The 20,721-nt window shown below is 40.4% G+C and overlaps 1 pseudogene; it reads right to left on the bottom strand.

The window, feature by feature from the left end:
* Positions 1 to 267: 267 nt before the first annotated feature.
* Positions 268 to 20,463, bottom strand: LOC114083634 (testis-expressed protein 38-like; annotated as a pseudogene).
* Positions 20,464 to 20,721: the final 258 nt, after the last annotated feature.

Consider the following 20,721-nt stretch of genomic DNA (forward strand, 5'->3'; position numbering starts at 1 on the left):
CACCACTTTAAAGCCATCCTCCAATTCTCATTGTATTGGTGAGACTTGTTACCCCCATCATACAGGGGCAGGACATTGCCTTCTGAATGCCAAATGAGACATAGAAGACTCTGACTTTCAAAAAATCTCTTATAATGTAACATCATTAATAATGGGCTCTGACCTCTTTGACAATATTACATTGCTGAGGTTACATCCCTTTTTTAATATTACATCCCTTTTCTAATATCTCTTGTACTCAAAGCTCTCATCTTCAGTGAGAGGAGGCTACAACTCTGAAGAAAAAGGCTATGCATTTGAACAGTTTGCCCAATGGGCCAGTGTGGGAAGGGAATGAAAGTCGACATTCTCTTCAGAATACTTGAGAAAGGGGTAGGAAGCAGAGTGGTCCAGCATGGGAAGTATGCTATGCATGTGGAGGGGTAGGGCAGAGGGTATCTCCTGAAAGACAATCAGAAATGGGGATATGGTCTGGGGCTGTAGCATCCAGTGAGGTAAGGGCTCCTAACAGTCCAACAGAGCAGGTTGCAGGAAAACTGTGGCATCTTCCTTGGGGCTGCTGCCTCTGATGGCATAGCACCTGCTTTCAGGGATGTCTGACTCCCACAGAAAATCTGGAATCTGGACTTGAATCTTAGTTTTGGTCACAGCCCCAGGAGGGCCTATGTTGATAGCTGCATACATGCCATATTGGCATTGCTTGTTTAGGGCTGTAAGTAAAGGTGGCTGCTCTCATCACTTCTACCCACTGCTAGGCACATTCCTCCTACCTCAGGTTCTTCATCCAGTGCAGAAAGAGAGTGCAGCCACCAATTATCACAGAGCAGAGCAAGAAGCAAGCTGACTGACAGCTGTAGCTTGGGACTTGAACTGTTTTTCATTCCTCTCCTTGATTTGGCTCACCCATCTATTCATTCTTTCCCTCCCTCCTCAAAAATATCTCATCAATTTACTTATTCAGTTAAAGCTAGATTTTTCAGGGAGCGTAAGAGGCCTTTTAACCTTTTACAAATAAGGAACATGATCTTACCAGACTCAGGCTATATGGCTCCCAGTCCCAGGGCCCATGCGATCAATCAGACTGAGAAGCCTCACTAAGGGCAAGGTCCTTGAGGAAGTAATAGTTTACCTCTTGATGAGGACACTAATGTATTTTTTGTGGTGGGGCAGGATATGGTTTCAGCCTTTGCAAAGTCCTTAGTCTCCTAGAGGAGTCTATCTGGTAACTATTTAGCACTCCATGCAGGCAGCCACCACCAAATCCATGCGAAGGGTCTTCCTTGAGAGTTTGTTCCCCACACTCAAAGGACTAAAATGATACTTACAGCCAGGAAGGCCAAGGTCCTTCTTTTGGGAATCCATGATGTTGGGTCTTGTTACCAGGCCAATGGATCTGGAAAGAATGAAATCATCCACTCCTCTGACCTCCAATGGGAGTCCTCAGAATGTCCCAGCCCCATTGTTCCCTCAAGATGATGTCACAGGGTTTTGAATTGAGGGGTGGTGCTTCTGGAATTGTTGTCAGTTGATGGAAGGAAGGGAGTCCATTTTGTGATATCTTATGAGCATAGTTATATCCCATAAAAGAATGGTCCACCACAGAATTGTGTCTTCCCAAATTCATATGGTGAGTTCACAGAATAGCCCACAGGGAATGCTCTCACACCCTCAGGATCTCATATTTATGTTGTTGGTTGTTGGGGAGCCATTTCTGTATAAAATTTTTATAGGGGAGTAGGGCAGGGAGCATAGTCAACATTGGTGAGCCCAGGCCTCAAGAAGTTTCTGACCAAGTTATCAGGGGAAAAAACTGCTCAGTGGAATCAACTGGTCCAAACCTCCTTCTTTGCCTCCTACAATTTTTTTCTTGTTACTTCAACAAGTTCTGGAAAAGTGTTTTCTGAGCATCACCAGCCCCTATGCGAGCTCCCTCATGCGGGATCCTGCATCTCTTTCCAGACTCACCTCCCTCCCTATCCTTCATACACCATTCTGATCATGCCAGATTCCCCAAAGAACCTTTTTATTCACTTCTGAACTTTGGCTTATGCTGCTCCTTCACTCAGAAGTGCCTCTCCTCACATTTTCACCACTGAACACCTCCTTATCCTCCCAGGTGGTCAACCCCCCTATTCTAAGGCAAATAGTTCTTTCCATTGATTTTCCAGAACCACATTGTCAGTTTGAGGAGACACAGAGAGTTGTCTAATCCAACTCTTATCAGATGCTAGAGTACTGAGGTCAGAACTTTCCTACTCAGGAACCAATTCCCTGAGGTTCAATTGACTCAGTGCCTTGGTTAAAATCTACTGAGGCAGCTGGATTCATTTTTGACCAGCTATGATGGAAAGATATTTACTAATCAAGTCTAGATCAGCCTCCCAGAAGGTTATACCCCTGGTCCTGGCTTGGCTCCCTGGCACCAATTTGTTACTCCACATTTTCATCAGTAACCAGAATGATCCTTTTAAGGATCATGCTACTCTGTTCAAACATACAGTGACTTTCCATCACACTCAGATTCAAAACCACAATTCTTGACAAAGGAACCCAAATCCCTGATCAATCTCACCAGCCACTCCCATACCTCCTTAGTCTCAGGTTGTTCTGCTGTCACTTCACTCATTCACAGAGTAACCTCCTTGCTGTTCCACAAGTAAGGTACACATCCTCCTGTTTCAGGGTGTTTGCACTGGCTGTTACCCCTTTCTGGAAAGCCATTCTCTCAGATATTAATACAGATCACTTGCTTGTTTCCTTTAGTTCTCTTATCTCCATCTCTCTTAGCCAACTTTGGTTTTCAAGATAGCATGTATCATCACCTAACATATATTTATTTATTATCTGTCTGTCCTGGAATGTATGAGCACAGGAATCACTAAGAACAAGGCAAACTTCTCATTAAATATAGAAATCTATGTCTAAAGTCATAGGAGACATTTATAACATGAGATGAAAATCTGAACCTATTTACTGTAGTTCAGTGATTTTGTGTAAATCAACTATAGTTGGGAAATATTTCTTTGAACTTTTGTGTCCTTGACATGACCCTTGGTTTAAGGATGAGTTCTGGGTTTGCTAGAGTATATTTGAAGGAAACATAGTAGCATCCATTATTTCTCTAGGATGTAGTTTTAAAAATCAAAACATATTTAGTCTGCCACTTTATTTGCACATAAGGAACCATTTCTGGTAATATAGCAGTTACATTAAAAATACAACCACCTTTCTCTTTTTAGCAGCAGCAAAGTGATATAGGACTAATTGGTGAGGATGAAGCATGAACATGGAAACCTAGTAGATACTCCCCAGGAGTAGAACTATGTCTCTGAACATACAGATTTTCATGTACCTTTCCCATGCATATTGATGATATGTTTCAATGTCATCAATACCCTATAGCAGGATTGTTGTATTATCTTTACAATAGGTTTCCTTCCCCCATTTCTCACCATTTACGTATCATATCCTCACCAGCTTAGTCCTCTTTAAAGTTCTGCTTCCCTTATAGGGAGGCATAGCCTACTGCTTCACACATCAACTCTAGAACCAAGCTGCCAGTTTTAACTCCTAGCCTTAGCACCTCCTAGTTGTCTGACATAGACAAGTTAGTTAACGTTTTAGCCTTATTTTTCCTACTGTAAAGTTGAGATAACAACAGCACATACTTCCAAGAGTTATTTAATAATTAAACGAATTAACACTTGTAAAGCATTATGAACAATACCTGGCAGAGAGTAAGGACAATAGTTAAGTTCTGGTGTGTTTTGTTTGTTTGCTTGCTTTATGGGTTTTTTGTTGTTGTTGTTGTTGTTTGTTTTTTTAGTACTGGAGTTTGAACTCAGACACTGAACCATTGTGCCAAATCCCCAGCCTTATTTTGTATTTTTATTTAGAGACAGGGTCACACTGAGTTGCTTTGCTCCTTGCCATTGCTGATCATCCTGACTCAGACTACCAAGCCTCTGGGATTACAGGGATGTGACACTGTGCCTGGCCCAATAGTTATGTTCTTAAATGAGTAAAAATAATTATTATATTGAGAGTCTGTTTGCAAATGTTAAGTAACTTATCACTGCTTTCTTTGTTTTTTATTTTTTTATACACAATCCTCCATTATTCCAGAACCTTCCAGAAAACTTCCTGAACTCCTTTGTTCATCAATTCTGCGTATTTGATAATTGTATGTGCCTTGGTTTTCATTGTCAGTTACATTTTTATGTCTGATTCTTTTCTAATTAGACTATAAGAAGCTATTTTTTGGCATTTCATGAATTTTATTTTAGGTATATGTACTAGTAATCAAAATAATAATAAAAGTACCATACACTCTCAGATATTATGCCTAGTGTTTCATATGTATCATTTCATTAAATTTTCATGATCACCCTTTGTTATTATCAATTTATATTTGAGTGATCTGAAACTCAAATCCATATATGTTTGACTTTGCATCATATTCACTTAGAGTTGTCATGTGTTTCCTTTGGATGCCATACCACTTATTTTAGCAAGCACTTATTGAATGCCTATTAAATGTCAGGCCCTATGTCAGAAAAAAATTCCTACCCTTAGTAAGTTCAGTGTAGGGACAAACACAAAAATAAAATCAGCACAGGCTTCTAGTTTGTGTTAATAGACACTCAGGGAGACTTCAGCTTGTGCCTTTGGGAAGGAATGCCATTGGAACATGGGTATCACACATGTCACTTAGGAGCAAGAGAACCAGGTCTAGGAGGCCTGATAATAGAGGTATCATTTAGACCTATAAATTTAGATACAAATTTGTGTTCATTGAATAATTTTTGTGTAGTGAAGGTCAACCAATTTAGGAAATATCTATTAGTCTCATAAATTTCAGCATTGATTCATAAACTTTGCTAATATCATAAATTAAATAAAAATGATCAGACTATGCTGTCCTTAAAATAGGAAGACAGATTTTTGACATGCTTTTAAAAAGACAAAGCAACCTTAGACTGCATTAGTTGAGTGGTTTGCTTGGGTCCTAGGTGCTACTGTGTCCTTTTGTGCTCTATATTTTCATTAGCTAGATCACACGTTGATTAGTATCTTCAGTTGAGGTGTGTGTGTGTGTGTGTGTGTATGTGTGTGTAGTTGTGTGTAGTTTCAGGTATCAAAACCAGGGTCTTACACATGCTTGGTAAGTACTCTACCACTGAGGCATCATCACAGGGTCTTATATTTTAGAGAGCATGTTGACAGAGCAGAGCAGAGTAGAATGACCCATTCTTCAACACCTGCTCACTCAGTTGTCACTTTGATTAAGATTCCTTTACTGAGTTCTGTATCCTTGATAATGTTGTCATTCCTTGTGTTGAATGTGTCTGTTCATTCTCCTACCTTATTTCATTTCATCTGATTGAAATAATCAAGGGAGGCTACATGGAAGAAGAGGTATATAGGCTCAGCTTCAGAGAACAGGAAAGATTTGGGAAGTCAGAGAGAGAGGATGGCTTTTCAGTGAGCCAATAACATAAAAAGATATGGAAGACAATAAAAATAATAGTAGTAAAAATATGGACACAGAGCATGTATGTGCTATGCTAAGGGCTAAAAAACAGCTAGAGAAAGTATTACATAAGTATTGTATCTATTTATACTATAACAGAAAAATGTTTTTAAGACATACTAGAAACAGATGTATCAAAAATAAGAACAGTGATTCTTTTCTGGTAGTAAGGCTTTGGCACATTTTTCCTTTAAATGTTTTCTAATTTTGTAGTTTCACTATATAAATTTTTATTCCCTACTTTTTAGTATTTGCATCACAAGGGTCAACTCTGCTTTGATCTTTGCTATTGGGCAGAGGGAGAATTTCTATATGATATATACCATAGTCACCTAGTGAATTCTGTCACTTCCTTATATGAAAGAAATTCAGGAAGCAGGATTTAAAAAGCTGCCTATAGCATGGCAATTATAACTAATAAAGTCTAGCATTGCTTTTAGTGTTTACTTTGTCCTGAGCACAAACCTGTTTTAGATCAGTTAGTATTTAAAACAGTCCTGTGGGGTTGATATTATTGCTATTTTAATGATATTATTTAGGGAGTTTCCATGATTTGCCCAAGGTAAATAAGTCAGGAGGACAAGAATGTAGATTCCAGCTAATAAAATATTGGAGCTGGGATCTACATCCATGTCCTCCTGACTCCAGACTCCGAACTCTGAATGAGTGCTGTTATGGCTGTCAGTGACAGGTCCACTGTTGGCTGCAGAGATGAGGGTTTGGGGAGGAAAGAAAAAAGATTAAATATATATATATATATATATATATATATATATATATATATATATATATATATAGTATCACACACAAGGCTCATCTTGAAATGAGGGATTTCAAAGGTCATAATATCTATTTCTCTGATAGAATTTGTTAGCAAGAATTTGAACTTAATCATTTAGAAGAATTTGTGGCATTAAATCTTCTTTGTAATTATCAGTTATAAAAGCTCTACCATGTGTTTTTCTTTTTTGCAATCATATATCATATTATTCTTAGCAATGAAAGTTATCACCATTTCTTGGCATAGGTTAAAAAGATTACCCGTGTCACAAATTCATCCTCTTTTTTTTCTATACAGACTTGGTAGCAGTATTTTGCAGCAAAAGATACAGTCTTTTGCTGCAAAAGACTGAGTTATTCCTGTAAGTATTTTGGATTGGAAATGAAAGTGTTGCAGCATGAATATCAGTACTCTAACCATAGGAGGCAGTTGCCTTTACTTTTCTTGTGATTATGTTCTCTTGAGAACTTGGATTTTATAGCTCTGAGGGTTTTTATTTTGCCCTAAGTGCCAAAGATTGGAAATTCCATATGGTATATTTATGGATTTTTGTTTTATCTCTTTCTGGATAGGAATATCTCTGAGTTAAGTATCTTCCAAGGGAGCATGGTATAAGTTCTTGTTGCTGAGTAATCTCGAGATGTCTTTTATTTTTTTTTAATGCTCTCAACCAACCTGTTGGAATTTAATACATGACCTCCAGTAAAGTTTTCTTCACTTATTATCTATAAAAAACGTATACCCAAGCTGACTTTGAGCCTCCTACTAGTCTTTCTCTGGCATCTCCCCTTAGCAAGTAGTGTTTTCTTTTTCTTTTTCCTCTTCTTGAAATTGCTGCCTTAGAGACAGTCACTGGCTTGACCACTAAGGTCTATGAGAGGAAAGGGATGCTGTTGGCTTCTCTAGTTTAATGCCCATTTGCTGACAGGAAAATATTTGAAATACTGGGTTACCAGCTAGTTCTTCAATTGTTCTTTTTCTTCCCTAAAGAGGAAGTGGCTTAGATTAAACTTAATTATATCCAATATAAAAATATATACTTTGCTTACATGAATAAGTATATGAATATGAAGGAAAACACAGGTAGAAGGACAAAGCCAGACCTTTTGGTTGCCAGGTATGAGAATATCACTAAGTGTGTTCTGTTTTATTTTGCTTTTAGCCTCAAATACAGGTACAGGTATGCCCTTCCTGAGTTCAACAGTAAAAAAAAAAAAAAATCTGCACTTTTTATTATGCCTTATACCAACTCACTGTTTGAAAAAACTTTCTCAGCTCTCCCTTGGAATGATTTAGTGAGTTCCCTGGAGAGTGTGGAGTATTATCTTCACTCATAATTCTGAAAATGAACAGAAAAGACTACATTTTACTTCTCTATCTGTTAAAAGAGTAATTTGTAAATTATGAAACTTAAATTTTCTTTTAGTTGTTAAATAATTCTAGATCCAACCTAAATGAATTTAGTTGTGATTGTGGTCTTTTGTGTTTCCTTTTGTGTGTACTAATTTATTCTTTTCTATCTTACAGAAAGATAAGTTTGATTTGATCTGGAACCAGGCTCAGTCCTGTCCAACAGTAAATTTTTGGTGACCATATAAGGATTGCTTAGCAGTACTGCCAAAAATGGTGTTTTCCAACCTATGCCATCATTTTCTATATTCTCACTTGTTATGGTATACTGTTATTTATCAAAGATGCCCTTGTTAATTGTACAAATAAATGATGTTTATTTTCCTTACAAAATCATGTGGGTTTAATTCAATAAGCCTTGGGCTTTTTAGCTCTCTAATGCATCTCAGGCCTTTCTGATGTTGCTCTTAATGTATTTGGGTAAGTGCATATTAGAAGGTACCTGAGATCTTAACCTTGTAACCTCTCATGTTCCTAATTTACTGGCAATTTTCTTGGCAATTTTGGCCATGCCATTCTGGTAATATATACCTGACATAAATTATGAAGTTGTTTGTAGACTCATGAACTCTCAGATGGTTGCAGGGAAAGATAACAGGAAGCTGATTTGCCAGCTGAGTTAGTATTGGTAAAAATTTCTAGGATTTTCAAATTGTTTTTCCAAACACTTCTGATAGAAATAAAAATTAAGTAAATGGAGAGATATATGTTCTTGGATTGGATGAGTCAATATTGTTAGGATATCAGTTCTCCCCAAATTAATCTCTAGGTTAAATACAGTTCCAGTCAAAATCTCAACAGACTTTGATACAGTAATGAAAAGAGTGTGGAGCTGGCCAAGTGGCACATGTCTATAATTCCAGAGACTCAGGAGGCTCAGGCAAGAGGTTTGCAAGTTTGAGACTAGCCTCAACAACTTAGTGAGGCATTAAGCAATTTAGTGAGACCCTGTCTCAAAATAAAAAAAAAATAAAAAGGGCTGGGGATGTGGCTCTGGTAAAGCACCATTGTGATTATCCCCCAGTGTATAAAAAATTATTGGCATAAAAGTAGACACAGAAATCAATGTAACAGAACAGAGAATCCTGATATATACTAACCTATCTCTGGTTAATTATTTTTCAACAAAGATGCACAAATAATTAAATAGGGAAAGAATAATGGTTTCAACAAAGGATCTAAAACAATTGGATAGCTTTGTGAAAAAAAGAACCTCTCCCCTAATCTCAAACTATACAAAATTTAATTCTAAATAGGTCATAGTCATAAATAGAAGAAAAATAAAAATGGAAATCTTATGTTTAATTGGGCAAAGATTTCATAAATATGCCATGAAAATTACAGAGTACAAAAGAAATGATTTCATTGAATTAGATTTCATCAAAAGAAATTAATTTACTTCTACACTTATATTCTTAACACCACTAGTCAAAATAGCCAAAGGGTGGAGGAAACCCAAGTTATATTAAAAATGCTTATTATAATAATAAAGAGGACAGACAATGCAATTAAATAATGGACAAGAGATTTGAATAGATGGTTCACCTAAGAATTGAAAATTATTTGTTCAGTAATTTCAGTTACCAACAATTTAATTAATAGAAACAACCAGAGAAAAAGTACAAGGACTGTTGAATAAATTTTTCACTTTGTACATCTATGCATTATTTATAACAAAAATGGTTTTAAAATTAAGAATCCTTGGCTTATGTTTATTAAGTGAGCTTGTTTTAATCTATCAAAATCATCTGTCATTTTTTAAAACTTACTGTGTTCCTAAAGCTAAGAGCAAAGTATCTAACGAGTGATTTTAGAGAGTAAAACATGTATGGCAATACTTCTATAGGAGGTAGCATGAGTGCTTGGTGGTGTGGTGAAAGCAGTTCTCCTCACATTTTTATAGTGTGTCAGAACAAGTTTGCTGTAAGATTGCACCCCAATGGCCATGATATAGCTGTGTGTCATTAATTTCTTAATGCAGAAATCAGTCTTGTTTTGCATGCTATGTAAGATCCAACAGAAAAGTAACTGTAGAGTACAGGTTGTGATTTAATATGTGTTTTCTTTGAATCATTGGAATTTGAGTGAACTTCTAGAATTTTCTACGTTGATATAATGTCTCCTTGTGCTATGCACTTTAAGTCTGGAATTCATAGTTTCCTCATATCTGAAGTAAAATTTTCAGACACCAGCTACTACAGGGTGTGTCTCAGCCTAAAATTTGGAGAAGTTTTATTTTGTTTTCTCAATATATGTTCATTTCCATTCAAAACATAAATATAATTAACCAAAATCAAACTCTTTTTTACAAAAACTATATTCATGAGTGGGTATATACAGGGGAATTTATTGATTCTGCCATATTATGACTGTAATTTATATGAACACTTCCATTAGTAAATGTAGTATGCAAAGTGTTAAGTGTGGAGGATTCAGTCATAACCTAGAAAGTCAGATAACCTACTTTACAGCATTTAAATTTAGTGAAGCAACAAGCAAGTAAATATGTATGACATGATGTTGTCATAAATATTATAGAATAAAAACAAAAGTGTGTGTGCTATTGTGTATATGAACATGGGCCTGTTTGTGAGATTAACTGGTAAAGTATTATTCTCTGATCAAATGAAATTTTCATTGAAATGTAAGTGAAATAAATGAGCAAAACATCACCACATCTAGGGAAAGGCCATTCCAAGGAAAAGTTTGGAGGATGGTAGATGGTAAAGTAGAAGAAGTGGAAGTGGCTGCATCCTGCAAGGATTCTGAATTTGCATATTGCTGAAGGAAATTGTATGGTCTTATTAAATGATAGTTTCCATTTCCCTGTGTAAGAGACTTGGTTTGATAGAAGGGTAAGAGGAAGCAGATAAAGCTACAATGTGACAGTCAGACAGTGATACTATCATGGAGTAGGGGATTTGCAATGGACAGGTATGAAGTTGAAGAATTGAGAAGATATTTGAGGTAGAACCAACCAGAGTGGCTGTTGAAATTAAAGATGATATCAAATAAATAAATAAAAAAGGAACTTATTGTATATTTTGAAAAGCCAATTCATTAGCTTATTCAGGTGAGGGTGGCAGGAAGAAAGCAAAATTATGGCTAATGTAGCACTGAGTGTCACTGAACTCATGGACATCTGCACATAGCTATTTCAAGTACAAGGGCTGCTTCCTAAACACATTACTTAAGAGAAAATATATTGACCTGTAAAAAAAGACCTTAACTTAAAGGAAATTTTCAAATTAAATGGCAAAAAACAAAAACAATAAAGGACTGGACATGGGTATGACTCATTGTTAGAGTGCTTTCCTAGCATGTGCGAGGCACCACCTGTAAATAAATAAAATAAAGGTCCATTGACTTTTTTTTAATTGGATAGGGGGAAGTAAATGATATTTTAATATTTACATGACTTTTTGATCTTCTGTTTAATATGATTTAAATATTTTTGTGGTGCTCAGGATCAAATCCAGGGCTTCCTCCATGCCAGATAAGCACTTCACCACCAAGCCAGAGTTTGATTTTTGTCTTTGTTTTTTTTTTTTTTTTTCAATTTTTATTGTTGGTTGTTCAAAACATTACAAATTTCTTGATATATCATATTTCACACTTTGATTCAAGTGGGTTATGAACTCCCATTTTTACCCCCTATACAGATTGCAGAATTACATCAGTTACACATCCATTGATTTACATATTGCCATACTAGTGTCTGTTGTGTTCTGCTGCCTTTCCTATCCTCTACTATCCCCCCTCCCCTCCCCTCCCCTCCCCTCTTCTCTCTCTGCCCCCTCTACTGACATTCATTTGTCCCCCTTGTATTATTTTTCCCTTTCCCCTCACTTCCTCTTGTATGTACTTTTGTATAACTCTGAGGGTCTCCTTCCATTTCCATGCAATTTCCCTTCTCTCTAACTTTCCCTCCCACCTCTCATCCCTGTTTAATGTTAATCTTCTTCTCATGCTCTTCGACCCTACTCTGTTCTTAGTTACTCTCCTTATATCAAAGAAGACATTTGGCATTTGTTTTTTAGGGATTGGCTAGCTTCACTTAGCATAATCTGCTCTAATGCCATCCATTTCCCTGCAAATTCTATGATTTTGTCATTTTTTAATGCAGAGTAATACTCCATTGTGTATAAATGCCAAATTTTTTTTATCCATTCGTCTATTGAAGGGCATCTAGGTTGGTTCCACAATCTTGCTATTGTGAATTGTGCTGCTATGAACATCGATGAGGCAGTGTCCCTGTAGCATGCTCTTTTTAGGTCTTTAGGGAATAGACCGAGAAGGGGAATAGCTGGGTCAAATGGTGGTTCCATTCCCAGCTTTCCAAGAAATCTCCATAATGCTTTCCAAATTGGCTGCACCAATTTGCAGTCCCACCAGCAATGTACAAGTGCACCCTTTTCCCCACATCCTCGCCAGCACTTGTTGCTGTTTGACTTCATACTGGCTGCCAATCTTACTGGAGTGAGATGGTATCTTAGGGTGGTTTTGATTTGCATTTCTCTGACTGCTAGAGATGGTGAGCATTTTTTCATGTACTTGTTGATTGACTGTATGTCCTCCTCTGAGAAGTGTCTGTTCAGGTCCTTGGCCCATTTGTTGATTGGGTTGTTTGTTATCTTATTGTCTAATTTTTTGAGTTCTTTGTATACTCTGGATATTAGGGCTCTATCTGAAGTGTGAGGAGTAAAGATTTGTTCCCAGGATGTAGGCTCCCTATTTACCTCTCTTATTGTTTCTTTTGCTGAGAAAAAATTTTTAGTTTGAGTAAGTCCCATTTGTTGATTCTAGTTATTAACTTTTGTGCTATGGGTGTCCTATTGAGGAATTTGGAGCCCGACCCCACCGTATGTAGATCGTAGCCAACTTTTTCTTCCATCAGACGGCGTGTCTCTGATTTGATATCAAGGTCCTTGATCCATTTTGAATTAACTTTTGTTCATGGTGAGAGAAAGGGATTCAGTTTCATTTTGTTGCCTATGGATTTCCAGTTTTCCCAGCACCATTTGTTGAAGATGCTATCCTTCCTCCATTGCATGCTTTTAGCCCCTTTATCAAATATAAGATAGTTGTAGTTTTGTGGATTGGTTTCTGTGTCCTCTATTCTGTACCATTGGTCCACCCACCTGTTTTGGTACCAGTACCATGCTGTTTTTGTTACTATTGCTCTGTAGTATAGTTTGAAGTCTGGTATCACAATACAGCCTGATTCACACTTCCTGCTTAGCATTGTTTTTGCTATTCTGGGTCTTTTATTTTTCCATATGAATTTCTTGATTCCTTTCTCTATTTCTACAAGAAAATGGGATTTTGATTGGCATTGCATTAAACCTATAGAGAACTTTTGGTAATATCGCCATTTTGATGATGTTAGTTCTGCCTATCCATGAACAGGGTATATTTTTCCATCTTCTAAGGTCTTCTTCTATTTCTCTCTTTAGGGTTCTGTAGTTTTCATTGTATAAGTCTTTCACCTCTTTTGTTAGGTTGATTCCCAAGTATATTTTTTTTTTGAAGATATTGTGAATGGAGTGATTGTCCTCATTTCCATTTCAGAGGATTTGTCACTGATATACAGGAATGCCTTTGATTTATGCGTGTTGATTTTATATCCTGCCACTTTGCTGAATTCATTTATTAGCTCTAATAGTTTCTTTGTAGACCCTTTTGGGTCTGCTAGGTATAGAATCATGTCATCTGCAAATAGTGGTAATTTAAGTTCTTCTTTTGCTATTTTTATGCCTTTAATTTCTTTCATCTGTCTAATTGCTCTGGCCAGTGTTTCGAGAACTATGTTGAACAGAAGTGGTGAGAGAGGGCATCCCTGTCTTGTTCCAGATTTTAGAGGGAATGCCTTCAATTTTTCTCCATTCAGAATGATGCTAGCCTGAGGCTTAGCATAGATTGCTTTTACAATATTGAGGATGTTCCTGTTATCCCTAGTTTATCTAGAGTTTTGAACATAAAGGGATGCTCTACTTTGTTGAATGCTTTTTCCGCATCTATCGAGATGATCATATGGTTCTTGTTTTTAAGTCTATTGATGTGGTGAATAACATTTATTGATTTCCGTATATTGAACCAGCCTTGCATCCCAGGGATGAACCTTACTTGATCATGGTGCACAATTTTTTTGATATGTTTTTGTATCTGATTCGCCAGAATTTTATTGAGGATTTTTGCATCTAGGTTCATTAGAGATATTGGTCTGTAGTTTTCTTTCTTTGAAGTGTCTTTGTCTGGTTTAGGTATCAGGGTGATGTTGGCCTCGTAGAATGAATTTGGAAGTTCTCCCTCTTTTTCTATTTCCTGAAGTAGCTTGAAAAGTATTGGTATTAGTTCCTCTTTAAAGGTTTTGTAAAACTCTGCTGTATACCAATCCGGTCCTGGGCTTTTCTTAGTTGGTAGTTTTTTGATCGTTTCTTCTATTTCCTCAATTGATATTGGTCTGTTTAGGTTGTGTATATCCTCCTGACTCAATCTGGGCAGATCATATGACTTAAGAAATTTATCTATGCCTTCACTATCTTCTAATTTATTGGAGTATAAGGATTCAAAATAATTTTTGATTATCTTCTGTATTTCTGAAGTGTCTGTTGTGATATTGCCTTTTTCATCCCGTATGCTAGTAATTTGAGTTCGCTCTCTTCTTCTCTTCACTAGCATGGATAAGGGTATGTCGATTTTGTTTATTTTTTTAGAGAACCAACTTTTAGTTTTGTCAATTTTTTCAATTGTTTCTTTTGTTTCGATTTCATTAATTTCAGCTCTGATTTCAATTATTTCTTGCCTTCTACTTCTTTTGCTGTTGTTTTGCTCTTCTTTTTCTAGGATTTTGAGATGAAGTATGAGATCATCTATTTGTTGTTTTTTTCTTTTTTTAAGGAATGAACTCCAAGCAATGAATTTTCCTCTTAGAACTGCTTTCAATGTGTCCCATAGATTCCGATATGTTGTGTCTGTGTTTTCATTAATCACTAAGAATTTTTTAATTTCCTCCTTGATGTCTTCTATAACCCATTGATCATTCAGTAACCTATTGTTCATTCTCCAAGTGATGTATGCTTTTTCCTTCCTTCTTTTATCGTTGATTTTCAGTTTCATTCCATTATGATCAGATAGGATGCATGGTATTATCTCTACTCCTTTATATTGTCTAAGAGTTGCCCTGTGACATAATATATGATCTATTTTTGAGAGGGATCCATGTGCTGCTGAGAAAAAAGTGTAACTGCTTGATGTTGGGTGGTATATTCTATATATGTCAATTAAGTCTAGGTTATTAATTGTGTTATTGTGTTCTATAGTTTCCTTATTCAACTTTTGTTTGGAAGATCTGTCCAGTGGCGAGAGAGGTGTGTTGAAGTCTCCCATGATTATTGTATGGTGGTGTATTAGACTCTTGAACTTGAGAAGAGTTTGTTTGATGAACATAGCTGCACCATTGTTTGGGGCATATATATTTATGATTGTTATGTCTTGTTGGTGTATGGTTCCCTTAAGCAGTATGTAGTGTCCCTCTTTATCCCTTTTGATTAACTTTGGCTTGAAATCTATTTTATTTGATATGAGTATGGACACTCCTGCTTGTTTCCGAAGTCCATATGAGTGATATGATTTTTCCCAACCTTTCACCTTCAGCCTATGTATGTCTTTTCCTATCAAATGCGTCTCCTGTAGGCAGCATATTGTTGGGTCTTGTTTTATGATCCATTCTACTAGCCTGTGTCTCTTAATTGGTGAGTTTAAGCCATTAACATTTAGGGTTATTATTGAGATATGGGTTGTTCTTCCAGCCATATTTGTTTATTTCTGTTACTAAACATGGTTTGTTTTCCTCTTTGATTATTTTCCCCCCGCTTTACTGTTCCACCTCCCACTGTTGGTTTTCATTGTTATTTTCCATTTCCTCTTCCTGTAATGTTTTGCCGAGGATGTTTTGAAGAGATGGTTTTCTGGCTGCAAATTCTTTTAACTTTTGTTTATCGTGGAAGGTTTTAATTTCATCTTCCATCCTGAAGCTTAATTTCGCTGGATACACAATTCTTGGTTGGAACTCATTTTCTTTCAGTGTTTGAAATATGTTATTCCAGGATCTTCTAGCTTTCAGAGTCTGTGTTGAAAGATCAGCTGTTATCCTGATTGGCTTACCCCTAAATGTAATCTGCTTCCTTTCTCTTGTAGCTTTTAAAATTCTCTCCTTATTCTGTATGTTGGGCATCTTCATTATAATGTGTCTAGGTGTGGATCTCTTTTGATTTTGCACATTCGGCGTCCTGTAGGCTTCTAGGATTTGGGATTCTGTCTCATTCTTCAAGTCTGGGAACTTTTCTCGTATTATTTCATTGAATAGATTGCTCATTCCTTTGGTTTGGAGTTCTGTACCTTCCTGTATCCCAATGACTCTTATGTTTGGTCTCTTTATGTTATCCCATATTTCTTGGATGTTCTGCTCATGGTTTCTTAACAGTCTTGCTGAGCTGTCTATGTTCTTTTCCAGTTGAAATACTTTGTCTTCATTGTCTGATGTTCTATCTTCTAAGTGTTCTACTCTGCTGGTAGTATTCTCCATTGAGTTTTTAAGTTGGTTTATTGCTTCCTGCATTTCTAGGATTTCTGTTTGTTTGTTTTTTATAACCTCTATCTCCCTGTATAGTTGATCCTTTGCTTCCTGGATTTGTTTGTGTAATTCATTGTCGAAGTGATCTTTCATTTTCTGATTTTGCTGTCTAATGTCTTCCTTGATACTCCAGATCATCTGAAGCATGTATATCCTGAATTCTTTATCTGACACTCCATCTGCTGCAGCTGTTACCTCTTCTAAAGTTGAGTTGACCTGCATTGCTTGTGGTCCTTTCTTTCCTTGTCTTTTCATACTGCTTGCGTTTCTTTCTGCTTGGTGAAACTGTTGTATTTTTGAAATGCTTTTTTCCCCTATATATTTATATTGCTCTTGTATAGTTGAAAAGTCTCCCTTGCAGGGTCGGGCGGCGGTCTGCCTACCTTGCAGGCGCGGACGGCGGCTCTGCTCTGCCCTTACTCCAATTGGGGTGTTGTGACTACCACGCCGGCAGGTCACTGGGCCTGTTCCGAGCGCGGGCAGCGGCTCTGCTCTGCCCCTACTCCAATTGGGGTGACGAGTGTACCACGCTGGCACGCCACCGGGCCTGATCCGCCGGTCGGTCGCAGGTCTGCCTACCCTGCAGGCGCGGGTGGCAGCTCTGCTCTGCCCCCCCTCCAATTGGTGTGACTTGTGTACCACGCCCGTGGACCGCTGGGCCTGTTCCGGGAGCGGGCGAAGGCTCTGCTCTTCTCCTACTCCAATTGGGGTGATGTGCCTACCACCCTGGCCGGCCGCTGGGCCTGTTCCACCGGTCGGTTGCAGGTCTGCCTACCTTGCGGGCACGGGCAGCGGCTCTGCTCTGCCCCTACTCCAAATCGGGTGACGTGTTTGTCGCACCGGCAGGCCACTAGGCCTGTCTCGCTGGTCGGTTGCAGGTCTGCCCATCTTTCAGGCACAGGTGGCGGCTCTGCTCTGCCCCTACTCCAATTGGGGTCTCGTGACTACCATGCTGGCAGGTCGCTGGGCCTGTTCCTGGCATGGGTGGTGACTCTGCTCTGCCCCTACTCCAATTGGGGTGACGTGTGTACCACACCAGCAGGCTCCTGGGCCTGATCCGCCGGTCTGTAGCAGGTCTGCCTACCTTGCAGGCGCGGGTGGCGGCTCTGCCCTGCCCCTCCTACCATGCCCGCGGACTGCTGGGCCTGATCTGCAGGTTGGTCGCAGGTCTGCTTACCCTGCGGGCACGGGTGGCATTTCTGCTCCGCCCCCACTCCAATTGGGGTGACGTGATCACCACACCGGCGGGGCCTGATCCGGACGCAGGCGAAGGCTCTGCTCTGCCCCTACTCCAGTTGGGGTGACGTGTGTACCACACTGGCAGGCCGCTGGGCCTGACCCGCCAGTCTGTCGCAGGTCCGCTTACCTTGCAGGCGCAGGCAGCGGCTCTGCCCTGCCCCTCCTACCACGCCCGTGTACCACTGGGTCACGGGTCTGCCCACCTTGTGGGCGTGGGTGGCGGCTCCACTCCGCCCCCTCTCCAATTGGGGTCACGCGACCACCACGCTGGCGAGCTGCTGGGCCTGCTCCGGGCACGGGTTGCGGCCCGGCTCCTCCCCTCTGGCTCGACGATAAATCAAGAGAGACTCGGTTGTCTGTGCCTCACCCTCCCTACCAGGAGACCAACTGTTTCTGTCGCCGCTGGTATTGATGAAGTTCTCTCCTCCGCCGCTTTCTGGTGACATCAGATCTCTGCCATGTTGGTATCCTATGCGAATGGCAGCATTTCGTTCCCTTTGCCGGGTAACCAAAGCAGCGGGTGAGTCCTGACCGGCCCACAGCAGGACCTGGACCGAGAAGCAGTTTCTGCGGGCTCCTTAGCCCTGGGACAGAGCAGTTCCGGGAGCCGGAACTCGGCCGCTCCGTGCTCGGTGTATGCTCTGATAAGAGCAGGCTCCAAGAGGCAGTTTCCGTGGGTTATTTAGCACTGAGCCTGAGTAATCTGTCTGCAAGCCGCAGGCGAATGGCAGCCTGAAATTACCTGCTCTATGGCTGAATGAGCTGCGGTCAGTTGAAAACAGGGATGGTGACGTCAGCTCTCCAAGATGGTGGCCGCTGGCCTCCTCTGTGGTCTGACCGGTGTGGAGAACCGAAATGGACCACTTCCTTCCCCCGTCTCGAACCCAGAATTCAGCACTGAGTACGGTGCTTGCACGGCTGGCAGAAACTGCAGCGCTGTATCCCTGGCCGCTATCTCCTCGTTTCCCAGCGCGTGCTGCAGACTCTAGCTGCGGGGCGATTTGCTGAATAAGCAGTGTTACCCTCCGTGCGACAAATCTCTCGCGTTTGAGTCCCCGTAGCCCATCCTCGTGCGATGGAAATCCTTCCTCCAGGTTCCGGAGCACCCCACTATTGCTGGAAATTCCTAACAAGATAGCCTTTAGCCGTCCTGACTCGTCATACTCCCACACAGTGACGCGGCACACAGGGGCAATGCACTCCCCTCGCCGCCATCTTCAAAAAAAGAGATCACCTGTCTTTGTTTTTTAGTTGTTGTTTTAATCTCTTTTTCCTTACATTACAGGTGTGATGGTCACTCACCAATAGCACACAAAAGTGTATATGTAAAATTGAGGGTTTTGTTTTTGTTTTTGAGAAACAGGATGATTCAGATGATCTATAATTTCTCATGTTAAGAGTAAGTGCACTCATCATAGGAAGAACTATTGCTGCTACTTAGAGAGAACCTAACCTTGGTAACAGTCTACAAACATGGGAAGAGAAAAACATCTAGCCACTCACTCTGTGATGTTACTGTTTCTTGCCTGAGGAAGCAGCCATGCTGAAAGAAGAGTGTCAGAAATCACCTTCCGATATCATACATTCTGTCCTGGTTTAGTCAGATGAACAGATATAGATCTTTCTATATCACTTAAAGGAAAAAGGAAAGGGGCCACTAGGTTTTTCTCCTCAAACCGATTAGCCTTCCTTTTTCCACTGGTCTATGTAGATGGCAACAATACAGACTCTTTTTTCAGAAGTGTTCCATTCATCCTATTAACATCATATACTCTAAACCTGTATAAAAATGCACTTTTTCTTCTGATACTTACAAAACTCAAACATAGCAAATAAGCAAATAAATATGTTTGTATTTGTTTCTCTTTTCTAAAACTTTTCAAATAGTTTTGGATCAACTTCTCCTTTGAGGCCAGGTACCTCCAGCATTAACAAATAACCTGATAGAGAATATCTACCATATTTTGTTTTGTATCATTAAAATATATTTTTCTATATCTGATAGAAGATATATTGCTACTTGTAAATAAAGAAAGTTTTGCTGTAAATTATATTTTCCAAGTTAATTATATCACATGAGATTTTAGCAAACATTGACAATCTGCTAAATCAGGTATGATCAGAGGCTATTCATTCTAAAAGGAAGAACTGAGATTATATTCTAGATAATTCACAAAGCAAATTCATTTCTTTGTATCAAAAATATTCAATTGGGGGATCCAACATGGCGGCCGGCAAGGAAGCAGCACTTTCAGCATCTCCACATTAACCGGATCAGAAACACCCATTAAAACAGCTACATTCTACCTACTGAGGAACTTCTAGCAAAATTCCGCTGAAAGGAGACCTGCCAGGAAGTAGTAAGTTATATTAGAGGTGACAGTTGGCCCCAGACAAGTGAATCTTTGCCGGCCACGCGGGCGCAGAGGTCCAATCCAGCAGCCACCGCCCAACCGGCTCTGCAAGCGGCCACCCGCGGCCCGGGGCAGTGAGAAGGGTCCCCGCCTGGCCCGGCAGATGGCTCCCGCCATCCTGGCTCTCCTGGCGGCCCCGCTCGCTCGGTGATCGGCCACCCCGCCCACCCGGCTCTTAGCCACAAGGCCACTGCCTACCGGGTTCTACAAGCGGCCCCCGGCAGCCGGCGCAGCGAGAAGGGTCCCCGCCTGGCCTGGCAATCAGCCTGCGCCCTCCTGGCTCTGCTAACGGCCCCGCCCACCCGGCAAACGGGCCCCCACCCCCACCCGCCCTCCCAGCTCTGTTGGCGGCCCCGCCCCCAGCCAGCGCAGGCTCTGCTCTGCAGGCGGCCCCCGGCGGCCCGTGCAGCGAGAAGGGTCCCCGCCTGCCCCGGCAGACGGCTCCCGCCATCCTGGCTCTCCTGGCGGCCCCACTCGCTCGGTGATCGGCCACCCCACCCGCCCGACTCTTAGCCACGAGGCCACTGCCTACCGGGTTCTACAAGCGGCCCCTGGCAGCCGGCGCGGCGAGAAGGGTCCCCGCCTGGCCTGGCAAACGGCCTGCGCCCTCCTGGCTCTGCTAACGGCTCCACCCACCTGGCAAACGCCCCCCCCCCTGCTCTGTTGGCGGACCCGCCCCCGGCCTGTGCCCTCCCGGTGCTGCTAACGC

This window comes from Marmota flaviventris, chromosome 16 (assembly GCF_047511675.1).
Source record: "Marmota flaviventris isolate mMarFla1 chromosome 16, mMarFla1.hap1, whole genome shotgun sequence".
NCBI classification, from domain to species: Eukaryota; Metazoa; Chordata; class Mammalia; order Rodentia; family Sciuridae; genus Marmota; species Marmota flaviventris.